The sequence below is a fragment of the Tupaia chinensis genome, unplaced genomic scaffold (genome assembly GCF_000334495.1).
Source record: "Tupaia chinensis unplaced genomic scaffold, TupChi_1.0 Scaffold000604_1, whole genome shotgun sequence".
NCBI lineage: Eukaryota > Metazoa > Chordata > Mammalia > Scandentia > Tupaiidae > Tupaia > Tupaia belangeri.
The window spans coordinates 1,964,262-1,980,596 of NW_006160122.1; the positions used below are offsets into that span (position 1 = coordinate 1,964,262).

A 16,335-nucleotide genomic window follows, 5' to 3' on the forward strand; every position below is an offset into this window, starting at 1 on the left:
GCTTTCACTCATGACTTTAAAAGCCCAGCCCGTGGAGGAATAGCCTGACATAGGGTGGTATACGACTCACATGTGCCTCCCATGAGTGCGCATGCACAGTCACACGTATGTGTATATGTAAAGACACACGTGCACAAGCACTCACTCACACATACATCTCCATTCACCCTTACATAGCACATGGGCTGGAAATACTGCTCACTGTCATTCCCTGGAAACGCAGACCACCCACCCACAGATCCAGATAATCCCTGAGTAACCGCAGGGCAGGAGTTCAAGCCCCTCTCTGCTTCCATCCCCTCTAGGAAACGCACACTCGGGCCACACCCTTTCATGACAGACTGCCTGGGCATCAATCTCCTAGAAGTCCCTGAGGCGCCTTCCTGCCGTCCTGGGTCTGGCCACTGCTGCCCGCTGCCTCACCACAGGCACTCAGGAAACGACTCAGGGCCATGAGGCCTCGGGGTGACTTGTGGTGTTAATAAAGAAGTAAGAAAGAGGGAGAGAGAGCGGAGGGGTCACCCAGGCCTACTGACCACGGGGACCCCTGCAACCCCTCATCTGCTCTGGCTCCGCTACCTGCATCACTGCGATGGCCACTTCTGAAGTGTTCGCCATGTCCTCCAGCTGCAGTCTTGGGGACCACCTCGACCCCTCTTTTCTCTCACCTGTCCCTAATCCATCAGGAAGCCTTGCTGTTTCTCCTTTCCAAATATGTGCCTGGGCACTGCGTGAGAGCTTTCTGAGTCTGTCTCACCCACTCCTGCTTCGTGATGAAGAGATGGAGACCCAGAGAGGGGAAGTGACCTGCCCGAGGCTTGTCCCAGTGAGCTTCAGGTCAGGACTTGGACAGAGACTGTCTGATCCCCCACGTCTGTTCTTCACAGCCAGCTGCCTCCTGGGCGTCTGGCTGAACTAGGCGAGACCCCCATCTTGGCACTGAGACTATACAATAGGTGAAAAAGGAGGAGTCTCTGGGTCATGCCTTCCTGACGGGGAGTGGGATAGGCAAAACCTGCAACGTGGCTGAGGGGATTGGCGTCGCAGCCCTGTTGCTCACCAGCTGGGTGACCGCGGCCACATGGCTAAATCCAGTGTCGGCTCCTTCTCACCAGGTCTTGCTTCAGCGTTGGATGCAGCTGACGACTTCTTCCTGGAAATACTTTCTTCTACTTTGCTTTCTGGACACTGGTCTTCTAGCTTTCTTCCTCCCTTGCTGACCTCCCATTGTGAGCTGTCTGTACTGCTTCATCCTCTCCCGTCTTCCCAGCCTCTTAACCACGAGTGAGCACAACCCGGCTCCCCATCGAATCTCTGTTTACCCTTACTCTGCAATTGCACCCTTTCCCGGCTTTCAATCCATCTCTGGTTCATGACTTCCTAGTGTCTGTCTCCACCCTGAGCTCTTCCTAACCCACACTCATGTATCTAATTGCCCCCTCCCCAAGTATCTCCGCTTGAATGTCTAGTAACCATCACAGAGGAACACAGCCAGAAAGACTTAGAGACTTCCTTGACCCCTTTCTTTTCTCACTGGCTGCATCCAATTAACCAGCCTTGATGTGTCTTCCTGGTCCAAGCTCTGGTCCTCTGTCACCTCACTGCAATGGCTTTCTTTTTCTTTTTTTAAATTGTAGTTTCTCGCCATAGGCATGTGCTTTTGCTGCAAAGAGACAGACAGACAGTGCGACCATGCCGCAATCCCTTCTCCTCCATTCCCTTCCTGGGAGTTGGGGCATGCACACGCATGTGCCCGGTGTGATTTTCAAGCTGCCAGGTTCAGGACTCGAACCATGATTGGTCATGTGGGTGTCCAGTACTTTAACTACCATGCCACCTGCTGGCCCTGCAATGACTTTTTAAATCAAATGCACTTCTTTCACCTTTGCCCTTACAGTGTATTTCAACCCATCACCACCGAGAGCCTTTAACACGTGACTCACATCATAACTTCTCTGTGCTCCAAACCTCGCTGCAGTTCTCGTTTTGGTCAGTGAAAGCCAGAATCTACAGTGGTCTTGAAAGCCCCATGATTGCCACCTTCTCTCCAGTGATCAGTATCCGCCTTTGACTTCCCTGACCTCTGGAGTCTCCAGAGGTGCTTCCCACCCCTCCCTACTCAGGCCCCAGGGCCATTGCCTGGAGCATTCTTCCCGGGTACCCAGGCTCACAGGCTTACCTCTGTCCTGGCACCTGCTCAGTGAGGTCTGCCTTGGGTCTTGCCTTGGCAGTGTTACCCGTATCTGCCTAGTTCACGGGCACTCTCCGCGTGGGTCACCTTCTACCGCGCTCTTGGTTTTATACATCCATTAGATTTCTTTACCGTTCCTCACCTCCAGAGGAGCAGAGGCCTGTTTTGATCCTGCACGTCCCCCGTGCCCCCAGTGCCCGTCTATAGTGTACACAGAAACACATTTGTTGGATGCTTTTTTCTTTTTTTATTTACTTTCATAGTTTGTTTATTTCCTCCATGAGAGAGAGTCAGAGAGGCTCACTCAACACCGTCTCTCTGCTCCAGCCCTCGCCCAGCCTGCAGCCAGCCACGGTTATGGGCACACCCGTGTTCAGGCAGACCCAGGATGAGAACCTGGAGCCTTCCTACAGACGTCCAGCCTTGCTCCTACAGCAGCGTCCCTACCGCCTGCTCCACTGCGGCCAGGTCTGATTGTTTCTTAGTCTCTATGGGCCTTGGCTTCATCACCAGCAGAAGTGGATTGCTTTGAGGACTAAATATCGAATCTAAACACCCCACAGGAGAGCCGTACTCGCAGGTTTCTGCGAGGTCCGCCTCCTTGCTGTGGTGGCTTCTGAGCTCCACCTCATTATAGATACCGCTCATGTTTGCCCCCTTGGATCCTTGTTGGGAGGAAGGCCAGTAGGTAGACTCTCACCCTTGCCCGTTGCAGGCCCAGGGGTAAAGGTCTCTGGGAAGCAGTTATTTTCTGGGTCCCTCTGGCCGTAAACATCTCATTAGACCAGTGTGGGGGGCCCAGGGCCGTGCCTACCCTGTAAGGGTGGGAAGAGCAGTAGAAGGACACACCGAGCCGGCGGCTCTAGATAGTTGGTAAGGAGGACTTAGGAAAGAGCAGTAAGACAGAGACGAGAGCCATTCGCTCTTACCTGAAGCTTGCGGCCCGCTGCCGACATCTTCCCAAAGAAGGTGTGCATAACCGAGGCTCTGTCTTCCTTTTTTTTTTGGAGAGATTTTTGCTATAGGGTGCGTGCGCTCGCCAGACAGAGAGAGACAGAGAGACAAAAAGCGAGAAATCACCCCCCCCCAGGGGGGATGGCCACGCCGCAATCCCTTCTCCTCCATTCTCCTCTCGGGATCTTGGGCATGCACGCACGTGCGCCCAGCGTGAGTTTAAGCCACTGGGTCCGGGACTTGAACCACGGTTGACTACGTGGGAGTCCAGCGACATAGCCATTACGCTAACTGCTGGTCCCGAGGCTCTGTCTTCTTTGAGAGTGTGTTATGGAAACACAGCAAGTTGAATAAACTTTCTCCTTCTAAATTGCAAGACGCATGCAAACCAGTGGAACGAAAGTCATAGTTCTGTTTGTTCTGTGGCGGTATGAATGTTTTCTTTTTCCATCGCGATGCAAGGTAAAAATAAAGGAAAGCTTTGCAAACCGTGAGCAGCTGAGCAGGAGTCACCGTGAGCTTGACTGGAGCCTACACGGGGGCAAGCCTGCCTGCTCTTCCCTCCCTCTCCATGAAAAAAGTCTTGTTTAGGTTACGACTGTACCCTGAGCTGGCGACTTACAGACAGGAGGATTGTAGGCCTGCTATAATCCACTGCCAGTATTTCCCTGCCCTGCGTCCCCCTCTGCTCCTCTCTCTCCTCCCCTCCCCTCCCCTCCTCCTTTCTTTCTTTCCTTCCCTTCCTTCCTTTTATCAATCCTTGATTCCTCCCTCCCTCCTCTCCATCTTCAAATATATTTGAATGCTTAGGATCAACCACTATGTCCTTGATATCTGGGATACGAAAACAAACAGGATAAATCTTTGACCTCAAAGAGGTTGAGTCTTGTAGGAGGAACATGTGACTTTAGAGTCACGTCCTATTATAGACATTCGTGCAAAGCTGGGAAGGCTTCACAGAGGAGGTGACATCCAAGTTGAGGCTGGAAGCATCAGTGGTTAGGATGTGTGTGAAACTAAATAGGAAATAGGAAACCAAAAGTAACTGATACAAAGGCATGGAGGCCAAGCTTGTGCAGTGGTGTGTGTGTGTGTTGTGTGTGCGTGTGTGTGTGTTGTGTGTGCATATGTGTGTATGCAGGGGTGCGGGGGTGGGCAGGGAGTGGGCCTGAAGAGGTGTGCATATTGGGGAGGCAGCCCTGCCCTTTGACTCAGGAAGCTGTGGTCTCCCGGGCTCCCCAGAGTAGATCCCCCATTACTGAATGAGGCCATCAGCATGGAGGAAGCACTGTCTTGGAGGCCTTGGTGTGGGGAGTAAAAGGTGCTGGCCAGAACTCCAGGACTTTTCAGTCCTTCAGCCAGACAGGGGTGAGCTGAACTTTCCCCCAAAGCTTGTCTCTTCCCTTGGGCCTGCTGTGCACCCCTGCAAGGTACTTGGGACTTTCAGGCCACAGGGAGACACCACCCAAGGCGTCATTTGGCGGTAGCTTCTCGAGACCTAGGAGAGTCCTGGGTTCATCATGGCGGGGAGCCCATGGGCTGGAAGCCTCCATAGTAGGGGCTTGTGCCTCCTTGGCAGACCTCGATCTTCCGTGGTGAGGACTTGCCTACTTTGCAGTCCCTGTCCACCTCTGGAAGGGCTCAGGGCAGAGACCCAGTGCGCTCAGAGGTCCCTGCCGTGAATGTTCCTGAGTGTCTGGCCCCGTCCGCCTCCTTGCTGTGGTGGCTTCTGAGCTCCACCTCATTATAGATACCGCTCATGTTTGCCCCCTTGGATCCTTGTTGGGAGGAAGGCCAGTAGGTAGACTCTCACCCTTGCCCGTTGCAGGCCCAGGGGTAAAGGTCTCTGGGAAGCAGTTATTTTCTGGGTCCCTCTGGCCGTAAACATCTCATTAGACCAGTGTGGGGGGCCCAGGGCCGTGCCTACCCTGTAAGGGTGGGAAGAGCAGTAGAAGGACACACCGAGCCGGCGGCTCTAGATAGTTGGTAAGGAGGACTTAGGAAAGAGCAGTAAGACAGAGACGAGAGCCATTCGCTCTTACCTGAAGCTTGCGGCCCGCTGCCGACATCTTCCCAAAGAAGGTGTGCATAACCGAGGCTCTGTCTTCCTTTTTTTTTTGGAGAGATTTTTGCTATAGGGTGCGTGCGCTCGCCAGACAGAGAGAGACAGAGAGACAAAAAGCGAGAAATCACCCCCCCCCAGGGGGGATGGCCACGCCGCAATCCCTTCTCCTCCATTCTCCTCTCGGGATCTTGGGCATGCACGCACGTGCGCCCAGCGTGAGTTTAAGCCACTGGGTCCGGGACTTGAACCACGGTTGACTACGTGGGAGTCCAGCGACATAGCCATTACGCTAACTGCTGGTCCCGAGGCTCTGTCTTCTTTGAGAGTGTGTTATGGAAACACAGCAAGTTGAATAAACTTTCTCCTTCTAAATTGCAAGACGCATGCAAACCAGTGGAACGAAAGTCATAGTTCTGTTTGTTCTGTGGCGGTATGAATGTTTTCTTTTTCCATCGCGATGCAAGGTAAAAATAAAGGAAAGCTTTGCAAACCGTGAGCAGCTGAGCAGGAGTCACCGTGAGCTTGACTGGAGCCTACACGGGGGCAAGCCTGCCTGCTCTTCCCTCCCTCTCCATGAAAAAAGTCTTGTTTAGGTTACGACTGTACCCTGAGCTGGCGACTTACAGACAGGAGGATTGTAGGCCTGCTATAATCCACTGCCAGTATTTCCCTGCCCTGCGTCCCCCTCTGCTCCTCTCTCTCCTCCCCTCCCCTCCCCTCCTCCTTTCTTTCTTTCCTTCCCTTCCTTCCTTTTATCAATCCTTGATTCCTCCCTCCCTCCTCTCCATCTTCAAATATATTTGAATGCTTAGGATCAACCACTATGTCCTTGATATCTGGGATACGAAAACAAACAGGATAAATCTTTGACCTCAAAGAGGTTGAGTCTTGTAGGAGGAACATGTGACTTTAGAGTCACGTCCTATTATAGACATTCGTGCAAAGCTGGGAAGGCTTCACAGAGGAGGTGACATCCAAGTTGAGGCTGGAAGCATCAGTGGTTAGGATGTGTGTGAAACTAAATAGGAAATAGGAAACCAAAAGTAACTGATACAAAGGCATGGAGGCCAAGCTTGTGCAGTGGTGTGTGTGTGTGTTGTGTGTGCGTGTGTGTGTGTTGTGTGTGCATATGTGTGTATGCAGGGGTGCGGGGGTGGGCAGGGAGTGGGCCTGAAGAGGTGTGCATATTGGGGAGGCAGCCCTGCCCTTTGACTCAGGAAGCTGTGGTCTCCCGGGCTCCCCAGAGTAGATCCCCCATTACTGAATGAGGCCATCAGCATGGAGGAAGCACTGTCTTGGAGGCCTTGGTGTGGGGAGTAAAAGGTGCTGGCCAGAACTCCAGGACTTTTCAGTCCTTCAGCCAGACAGGGGTGAGCTGAACTTTCCCCCAAAGCTTGTCTCTTCCCTTGGGCCTGCTGTGCACCCCTGCAAGGTACTTGGGACTTTCAGGCCACAGGGAGACACCACCCAAGGCGTCATTTGGCGGTAGCTTCTCGAGACCTAGGAGAGTCCTGGGTTCATCATGGCGGGGAGCCCATGGGCTGGAAGCCTCCATAGTAGGGGCTTGTGCCTCCTTGGCAGACCTCGATCTTCCGTGGTGAGGACTTGCCTACTTTGCAGTCCCTGTCCACCTCTGGAAGGGCTCAGGGCAGAGACCCAGTGCGCTCAGAGGTCCCTGCCGTGAATGTTCCTGAGTGTCTGGCCTCCCTTGTCCTCAGGCTGCCCCTGAGCCCTGGGAAGCCCCTGCCAGAGCAGCGAGTGCAGCGAAGCCTGGGCCTCATGCGTCAGAGAAGTGACTTCCTTCTTTGTGGGCAGCGAGGCGGGTGTGTGGCTAGCCAGACTCAGGGCCACTGCAACGAGAGCAGAGGACCCTGGCAGGCTCGGGATCGAGAGCTAGAAGATGACAGAGGTGGAGGCTGGCACTTAATAAGCACTGGCCGATGAGGCTGTGAGTGCCAGAGGTTCAGGGGCCTCGTGTCTTTACCATCGCCCAGTGGAGAGCCATGGGCAGGGAAGGTGCTTGGGTAAATATTTGCAAATGAATGTATGCATGAGTGATTTAATGACCTTCCCTCTGGCTCCTCCAACAGTCTGGGTTTGGAGGCAGGGCCTCCGACTCAGTGCGGACTGCCTCTCTTGACTTGAGTCTGGCGTGTTATTTCCACGGAGCCAGGCTCAAGGTCCATTCTCCTCTCCCACCCCCTCATCCAAGGCTGGCTGATGTTACACCCACTCAGGCCCGGGCGCTCTCTCTGACCTGCTCTCTACTGCAGGCAGCTGCATGTTTGCTGAAATGTCTTCGGTGAGTCCCTAGATTTTTCCTTCGTAACCAAAGACATGTGGGAGAACTCAGATTCCCCTCCCATATTAGAGGCCCAGCATTGCGGGCAGGCGAGGGACTCAGCCCAACAGTGAGGCCCAGCCTGTGCTGTGCTCACTGTCCCAAAGTGACGTGCCCTGAACCACGTAGCCAGGAAGCAGGCGCCGGCCCCGCGGGGGGCTGAAAATGCGGAATCCATTGCCGAAGTGTGAGTTGTAGGTCCAGCCTTTCAGTTCTTGGGGCCTCAGTTTCCTCTTCTGTAAAACGGACATGATATACCCTGCCTCGGGGAGCCGTTGGGTAAGTTTGGTGAGTTGATCCGTGGCAAGGGGTTGGAGTTAGCGGGAGTTAGTGCCCGTCAATACCAGCCCTCCGTCCCGTGCACCATATGCCCCCTGTGGCCCAGATAGATACCAGGCGTTTCCCGGAGTATCTCATTGAATCCTCGCTGCAAGTCTGAGGGGTCGTACGGGTGAGGCCTGGAGAGATGACACGGCTTACTCCAAACCACAGGTTGGCTTGGCGCAGGGGGCGGTGTGGGCTCTCAGTCCGCCTGTCCATGGAGTGCCGAACCAGGAGCCTGGAATCCCACCCTCTGCCTGGCAGCCCCCGTGCAGCAGCTCGCTGTGTAGACAGTGTACACAGGGCAGTCTAAGGGTCTGTGGACAGAGAAGCCGGCTGTCTGTCGGCGGGCACCTGGCTGCTGTGGCCTGCGGGCCCACCTGAGCTCTTCAGGGAAGCAAACCTGGCTGGGATCGTGAGGCAAGCCCGGAGCAGAGCCCCCGCCGGCCCCTCCTGGCAGCAACACTTCTTTTTTAAGTCAAATGTTGCCTGGAAGTCATTGCTTCAGCAATTACCTCTGAAAACCACTGTTTCCTCAGCCCCATTAACATGTCAGATCCTGGCAGCCGCTGACGGGGCAAACACCCCTCGGAGGGCTGCAATTCAATTTAAGGATCACCTCCCCTGCACAGACAGCCTCGGAGCCGGCCCATCTCCAGATTTCACCAAATCGAGGAGAGTCTCAGGGCGCAGTTTGATCATGCTGCTTCCTAAATTAAAAACAAAATTGTAAGTGTTAAACATCTTTAACAAGTCATTAAGCCCCAGCCATAATCCAGAAAAAGTCCCTTAATGAGTAATGACATATGTTGTGAGCGCAGTTATCTCCTAATGTTGGATGCTGAGATGGTGTGATGAAATGGCACGGAGCTCGGAAGGGATGGATCACCGCTAATGGCAAGATAATTCCAGGCTGCTGGGCTGAGGACCCTGGAGGGCTGGGCAGGCAGCCCAAGCCAGGAGGCCAGGCTCTTTCATCTGGCTGGGGTGGTCCTCAGCGCCCTACCTGTCTTGGTCCTGGTGCCCCGTCTGCTCACAGGCTCTGCTCTGCTCACACAGGGTGGCATCTGTGTGCACCCAGAGTTCGCGCACTGTCCCCTGACGGGAGGGCCTCCCTGGCTGCCCCGTGTCCCATCCCTGGTCGCTGGGCTCTTAACCGAGTCAGACGTTTCCTCCCAACCCTGTCCACCCCCACCTCCCATCTGCTGCCCAGCCTCCCTTCAGGCTCAGGAACATGCCCCTGTCTGCGTGCTGAGCCCTGACTCACTGCCTGGGCCATCCTCTTTGGCTCCCAGAGTGCCCTGCTCCAGGGCTCTGGCCCCTGGCTCACCTCCGCACTAGGCCCCGGCTGCCGTTGAAGCCCGCCTACCTGCCCCTTGCCCCCAAGACCCAGTACTCAGGAGAGACTATGAATGGCTGAGTGTGGGTCATGTGACCGCCCTGGATCACCACAGGGTGATGACCAGCCCCTGGAGAAGAGAGCTGACAGTTTCCTGCCTGGATGTGGGCCCTTGCGTCCCCCTACCGGGCAGGGTCTTCCCTGGGCTGCTCTCTCAGAGCACTGCTCTGGGATTATGGGGGAAGGATGCCCTCCCCCGCTTGGCCCCTCGGGACAGAGAGCCTCAGGTCAGAGAAGCCAGAGCAGGCCCGAGACAAAGTGCTCTGTGGGGAGACCAACAAGGAAAGGGGAGAAGCGGGCCAAGGAAGGGGAGGAAACCGACGTCTGGCAAATTCTCAGATGGCTTCAGATGGCTCCCACAGGAGAGCTCTGGAGAGGAAGGTGCACCCCGGAGTCACGTTTCTCTGAAGAAGCTGCAGGGGCTGGAGTCAGAGGCAGAGCACCCCCACACACGTAGAAACGTCATTCAGTCATTCGTTCACTTGCACGTGTATTCAGCCTGTGTTAATGGTCACTTTCTGCTATGTATTGTTTACTGTCTGCCAACACTGCGCTGGGGACTGCACACGCTTTACGGCAACACCACCACCCATGCCGTGGATACTAGTGTTACCTACATGCTGCAGGACGAGGAGTCTGAGGCACCGAGAGGTGCAGAGGGGACTGGCACAAGACCGTGCAACCAGAACGTAGCTGAGTTGGGATAGGACCTCCAACTTCAGAGCCGGTGGGCTGTTGACTCTAAGGGATGAGGAATAGAGGGTCTAAGAACATGTCTAGGCGGATACCATGTGTGAGTTTGCACTCCTAAAGGCCAGCTGAGACTAACATGCTGGCCTCCAAACGCAAACCGTGTACATCTTAGTGGCAAATAAAACTATTGGAGCCCTGGTCTCGCAGAATTCCAGAGTTGGGAGAAAGCTAGGCGAGCTCTCGGTTAGCGTTGGCATCTCCCGGATGGGGACACAAAGCCGCAGAACGGTCCAGGGTCCCCTAGGAAGTGCGTGGAGGCGCCGCGTGGCTGAGGCGTGCACCAAATGTGGCAGGAACCACGTTCTCCTGCCTCACAGCGGTCTGCTATTTTCACAAGAGCTCAGGAAAACTTCTCACTGTGCAGTTTGCTTAAAAACAACAGAGAAGCATCACGGGAGAGGAGCAGCTCCTGACCATGCATTCCAAATTAGACACTGTACGGGAGTTCCCCGCAGAGTGCTTGCGACAGGTGCCAAGAGGAAGCAGCATCGCCCCTCGGTGGCTGGGGGCAGCTGGTGCCAGCAGCTCGGGCCTGGAGGAGGGCGGGCGCTGCCTCTGACCGGGGAGGCCCTCCGCTTGGCACTGGATCCTGCAGGGGCCGTTGCTCACCACTGCCTTTCTGGGCCTCATCCCTCCATCATCCTCGATTCTGTGTTTGATCTGTATCTGTGGTCCTTCTGCCTGGGCGACTCTTTTGTACCCAGAGCTCCTTGTCTGGCCTGCTCCAGGAGTGGCTCACTACGACTTAACTCTGATGACCTGAAGCTCGCCTGTGCTTGATGCTTGGAGGTTATCATTTGGCTACAGATGAGAGCCCTGAGTCTCGGGTGCCTTTCTGTTAGGATGGGTGACTAGGAGTCACCTGGCTGCTGTTATAGCCGAGGTTGAACTGCAGGTTTCAGTGCTTGGCAGGAGGTGGTGGGGTGGTTTTGGACTCAGGACTAGGCAGGATGACAGTGCTAGTAGGCTGCATGACCCACAGCGATTTCCTGCACCCCCAGGGATATTGAGTGGGATGGGCTAGGAAACTTTCTCTCCTCACCCCTGCCCTAGAGGGCACACGTGCTTGCTGGAGAAAGACAGAGAGGGAAAGTGAGGAAGCATCTCCCTTGGGGAATGCTCACGCTGCAATCCCTTTTCCTCTCTTTCCCCCCTTCTTCTGGGATTTTGGGCAAACATGCACATGCACTCAGTTTGTTTCTCAAGTCGCTGGGCCCAGGACTTGAACTGCTCTTTAGCGACATGAGATCCAGCCGCCTTAATCACCACGCCGAGCTGGTCCAAGGGCTGGGATGCTTTCAAACACGCATACCTTTGACTCTTCAGTGCTGGAGAAAAAGCCTGCGTTCCATGGCCTCTGTATCCCTTTCCATGTGTCTACCTTAGAGAAAAGGGACACCGCACGCCCTGGTTGGAAAATGCCTCTCAGATCTGCCCTCGGACAGAGCAGAAGCCCGGAGCGCGCTTTCTCAGCTCTGAGTGTTGACGGCGTGGGACGGTGTGGGCTTTCCTTAGCCACTGGGCCAGCAGTGCGCAGACTGAGCAGAGGGCTTGCCAGACACAGCGAGCATCTTCTAGCCTCTGCCCTGCAGCAGCGCTCCCCAACTCAGGCCCAGAGAGGGACAAGAAAGCCCTCTTTGTTCTGGGCAGACAGCACAAAGCCTCGTTGCCATAGCAGCAACAGCCATTTCCTCCAGCTCTGAGCCAGGGCAACAGCTCAGCTGGACCTGGGCTCCAGCCCTGAGAAGCCTTGAGAAGCCTGGGGCAGAGGTCGGCCTTGGACGTGGGAGGTCTGAGTCACTGAGACCCCCACGACGTGCCAGCAGAGGAACAAGGAGCTGGCAGTCACGAAGGCTGCCTGCCTGTGTCATCATCCAAAGCTGGGCTGGGGGGCAGCCAGGGGCTGGCGCTGGGACCACGCTTGGGGACCCAGCAGCTGAAACAGGGCTGCTGGATGTTGGAACCATTCATAGCCAGGATGCCACAGGGGTCCGGGCTTATGGGGGGTAGGGAGGCCTGGAGGAAGCAGTGGAGAGGGCTGGGCGTGAGGATGGGGAGGGAAGGGGGGACACAACTATCCTGGCCTGATCAGGCCTGAAATCGTGGCAGGGCCAGAGTTTAGAAACTCCTGAACTTTTATTTCAAAAAAGGAGTCCAACAGCCCCTCCCCGCTGCTTGTCCCTCTCCTTTACCTGTTGGAACTTGTGTAGAGTGGGGTGTGCAGGGGAAGGTCGAAAGGACTAAGGAGGGATTCTGGGCTTCTAGGAATAGAAATGAGCCAAATGGTGGGGCTAGCAGGCGATGTGGTGGTTAAGGTGCTAGACTCCTACATGACTGACTGCAGTTCGAGTCCCAGACCTGGCGGCTTGCTTTCTCACTTTCCCTCTCTCTCACTCTGTCCCTCTCTGATTAAATCAGTCAACCAATCAATCAACCAATCTTTAAAGAAAGAAAGTAAAAAAGAAAGAAAGGGGCCAAGTGGGAGGAAGCAAGGAACAGGCGCTCTGTGCTCTGAACTCACGGTGGAAGTGGGTCTGACTTTTCCCCTTCGCTGTGTGAAAGTGCTAAGAGACTCACCTCTCTGTGCCTCAGTGAGCACATCTATAGGCAGTTACTGCTCACCGCAGAGAGGGAAAGTGAGGAAGCATCTCCCGTGGGGAATGATCACGCTGCACTGCCTGTGTGCTTGAGAACATTAAGTAAGACAAGGCAGACAAGTGCCACTGGCCCGCAGGAGGGCCTCAATGAACACTGGGTCCTAGCAGGTATTACTAGGTCGATTATGATGAAAAATGCCACTTCTGTAAGTTAGCAGTGGCTACATGTTGGCAGTGTCACTGGTCCGACTTAAGATCCGGTGTGTGATGACCTGTATCCGGGCAGGGCTGAGAGCTTGCGCTCTGGGGAAGTCATGCTGTTGAGTCCTAATCCCAGTCCCACCGCAGCTCCCTGGGGACCCTTGGGCCACTCAGCCCGACCGTACATGGGTTCCTCCTCTGTAGAACAGGATATGGAAGCGTGGGGTCCCATGAAGCAATACAGGCGAAGCACTTGGAAGAATGTTGGTGCAGAGCCGGTGCTACCTGAACGCCCGTTAAGTGAGTCAGTGTGGTCAGTGGGGTGGGGATGCTGCTCGTTTCCACTTACTGAAGAGGAGGTGAGGGACTGGCACCCTCACACAGTCACACACATGGCTAGAACACAAGCCCTTATCTGAAACCCGGCAAGTGCCTGGCCACTGCTCTACAGCTAACACCTGCCCCCCCGCCCCAGCCTCCTGTCCCGTCCGGCCCTACCTAGCCCAGCCCTCCACTCTGATGGTGATCCATCCGTCTGTCCAGCCAGCAGGTCAACTGCTCAGCCAGCCAGTCCTCACAAGACTGTACTGTAGCCAGCATCTCCCCAAATTCCCTTGATGCCCCTGGTAACCGGCTACTGCCCTTACCCCCAGCCTCATGGGAGCTGCTGATCTGTTTTCTTTCCTTACAGTTTTGCCTCTTCCGGAATGTCATATAAGTGAAACCGAACAGTTATAGCTCCTTGAGTGTGGCGTCTTTCTCTCTGTTAATTCGTTTGAGAGTCACCGTCGGCGTTCCATGGGATCGGTAGCAGGTTTGTTTTTGTTGATGAATAGCAGTCTTCTGGCTGGATACCACAGCTAGTTCATTCATTCAGCGCTCAACCACATCTGGGTCGTTTCTCTTTTCGACAGCTGTAAGTAAAGCTGCTGTAAGCAGCTGTGTCCAGGTTTCTGTGCGAACCTACATTTTCATTTTTCCTGGGTGTATACGTCGTGTGAGGCCACTGGTTCACAAGGCAGGTTATCTTTAAGTTTATAGAAAGTGCCAACTTATTTCCCAAAGTCACTGTACCATTTTGCATCCCCATTGGCAATGTGTGAGAGTTCCGGTTGTTCTGTATCCTTGTCAGCACTTGGAACTGCCTGTCTGAAATGTTTCAGCCTTTCCAGTAGATGTGTGATAGTATCTTATGTGGATTTAATTTACATTTTCCTACTGACTAATAATATTGGACATCTTTTCATTCACACACACATACATAACTATTATTATTAATATTATTGCCATCCATGTATCTTATTTGGTGAACTGTTGTTTTGAAATTTTTGTCCATTTTTCTGTTGACTTGTTTGTTTTTGTATTACCGAATTTTAAAAGATATATATTATTGGGGCCTGCAGGGGGCGTGGTAGCTAAGGGCTCTGGACTCTCACATGGCTGACCGCAGTTTAAGTATCGAACCTAGTGGCTTGCTTTCTCACTTTCTCTCTCTCTCTGGTCAAATTAAAATAAATAAATAAAGTTGAATAAAATAATTGTTTAGGGGAAAAAGATGTATAATATTTTAATTTTACTATCTCTTAAATTTATCTTATTTTATCCATGACAGCATGTTTACGAGAGAGAGAAAGAGAAAGAGAAAGAGAGAAATAGAGAGAAGCTCATCGCATAGGGTCTCATCACACTTGATCCCTTTTCCCCAGCCCCACAGCGCCTGAGGATCTCGGGCATGCGCACATGCACCTGGTGTGTTTTCAAGCTGGGAATTCAAACCCACAGTTGACATATGGCTTCCAGTCCTTCAGCTCAGTTTGCTACTGACTCTGCTACGGTGCTGGGCTAGAGTTCTTTGAACTTCCCAGATAGTTTCTCCAGTCTGTGGTTTACCTTTTCATTTCTTAACAGTGTCTTTCAAATAATGACAGCTTTTAATTTTGCTAAAGTTTAATGTATCTTTTTTTCTTTTTTATGTGTTATTTTTTGGTGTCATATCTATGTAACATTTCCTCTCTTTCTTTCTTTCTTTTTTTTTTTAGTTAAGGTTTTTGTCATAGGGCACATGTGCCCCCCAGAGGGAGACAGAGAGAGGGAAAGAGACAGAGAGAGGGAAAGTGAGAAATCCCCCCCTAGGTGGAATGGCCACACTGCAATCCCTTTTCCTCCCATTATTCTTTCGGGATTTTGAGCATGCACACATACGCACCTGGTGTGATTTTCAAGCAGTCAAGTCCAGAACTTGAACTGTGGTCAGCTATATGGTAGTCCAACACCTTAAACATTATGCTACCTGCTGGTTCCTGTCATCTTTTCTTAACCCGAAGTTTTCCCCTATGATTTTTCCAGGAATTTTATAATACCTATGATCCATTTTGTGTTAACTTTAATATATGGCATAATAGGGATCAATTTTTTTGCCTCCTTTTCCTTTTTTCCTCTCTTTTTTCTTTTTGCATATAGATGTAGGATCGTTTCAGCACTATTTGTTAAAAAAAGGCTATGCTTTTGCCATTGAACTGTCTTTTCCCCTTTGTCAAAAATCAACTGGCCATGGGTCAGCAGGTAAGGTCCTGGACTCCCATGTGGCTGACTACAGTTTGAGTCCTAGACCTGGTGGCTTGTTTTTCACTTTTCCTCTCTCTCTCTGGTAAGCACATGTGCCTTATAGTAAATTTAAAAAGTTTCAGCACTATTTGTTAAAAAAAGGCTATGCTTTTGCCATTGAACTGTCTTTTCCCCTTTGTCAAAAATCAACTGGCCATGGGTCAGCAGGTAAGGTCCTGGACTCCCATGTGGCTGACTACAGTTTGAGTCCTAGACCTGGTGGCTTGTTTTTCACTTTTCCTCTCTCTCTCTGGTAAGCACATGTGCCTTATAGCAAATTTAAAAATAATATTAATAATAATAATAAACAAATAATTTAAAACTTTAAAAAAATCAGCGTGTCATATCTGTCAGGGCTCTACCTGAACACTTTTCTTTTCTGGTCATCTCTATATCTGCCTATTTGCCAATATCACACATGTTGAGATCCTAGTTTTATGGTACTGTGATTTCTCCAACTTTATCTTTCCTTTTCAAAAGTTGTTTTGGCTGCTATAGTTCCTTTGTTTTTTTCATATAAAGTTTAGAATCAGCCTATTGAACTCTACAAGAAAATTCTGCTATGGGACCAGCAGTTGGCATCATGGCTATATCGCTGGACTCCCATTTAGTCGACTGCGGTCCGAGTCCTGGACCTGGTGGCTTAAACTTACGCAGGGTGCATGTGCGTGCATGCCCAAGATCCCGAGAGGAGAATGGACGAGAAAGGATTGCAGCATGGCAATCCCCTCTGGGGAGTGATTTCTCGCTTTCTGTCTCTCTGTCTCTCTCTGTCTTTCTGGCGAGCACACACGCTCAATAGCAAAAATCTCTCCAAAAAAAAAAAAAAAAGAAAATTTTGCTATGAGTTGTGGTTGTTGTTAATGAGAGATAAAGAGCAGGATGTTATCATTTGATAGGGTGTTACTA

The 16,335-nt window shown here is 52.5% G+C and overlaps 1 long non-coding RNA gene across 1 annotated transcript; it reads right to left on the reverse strand.

Moving 5' to 3' along the window:
- Positions 1-7,132: 7,132 nt before the first annotated feature.
- On the reverse strand, positions 7,133-11,618 carry LOC102478938 (uncharacterized). Its single transcript, XR_336010.1, has 3 exons — positions 11,337-11,618; positions 9,889-10,012; positions 7,133-8,582 (listed from the first exon to the last, which is right to left on the reverse strand). It is a non-coding gene; the product is annotated as an uncharacterized LOC102478938 (long non-coding RNA).
- Between the last annotated feature and the right edge of the window lie 4,717 nt (positions 11,619-16,335).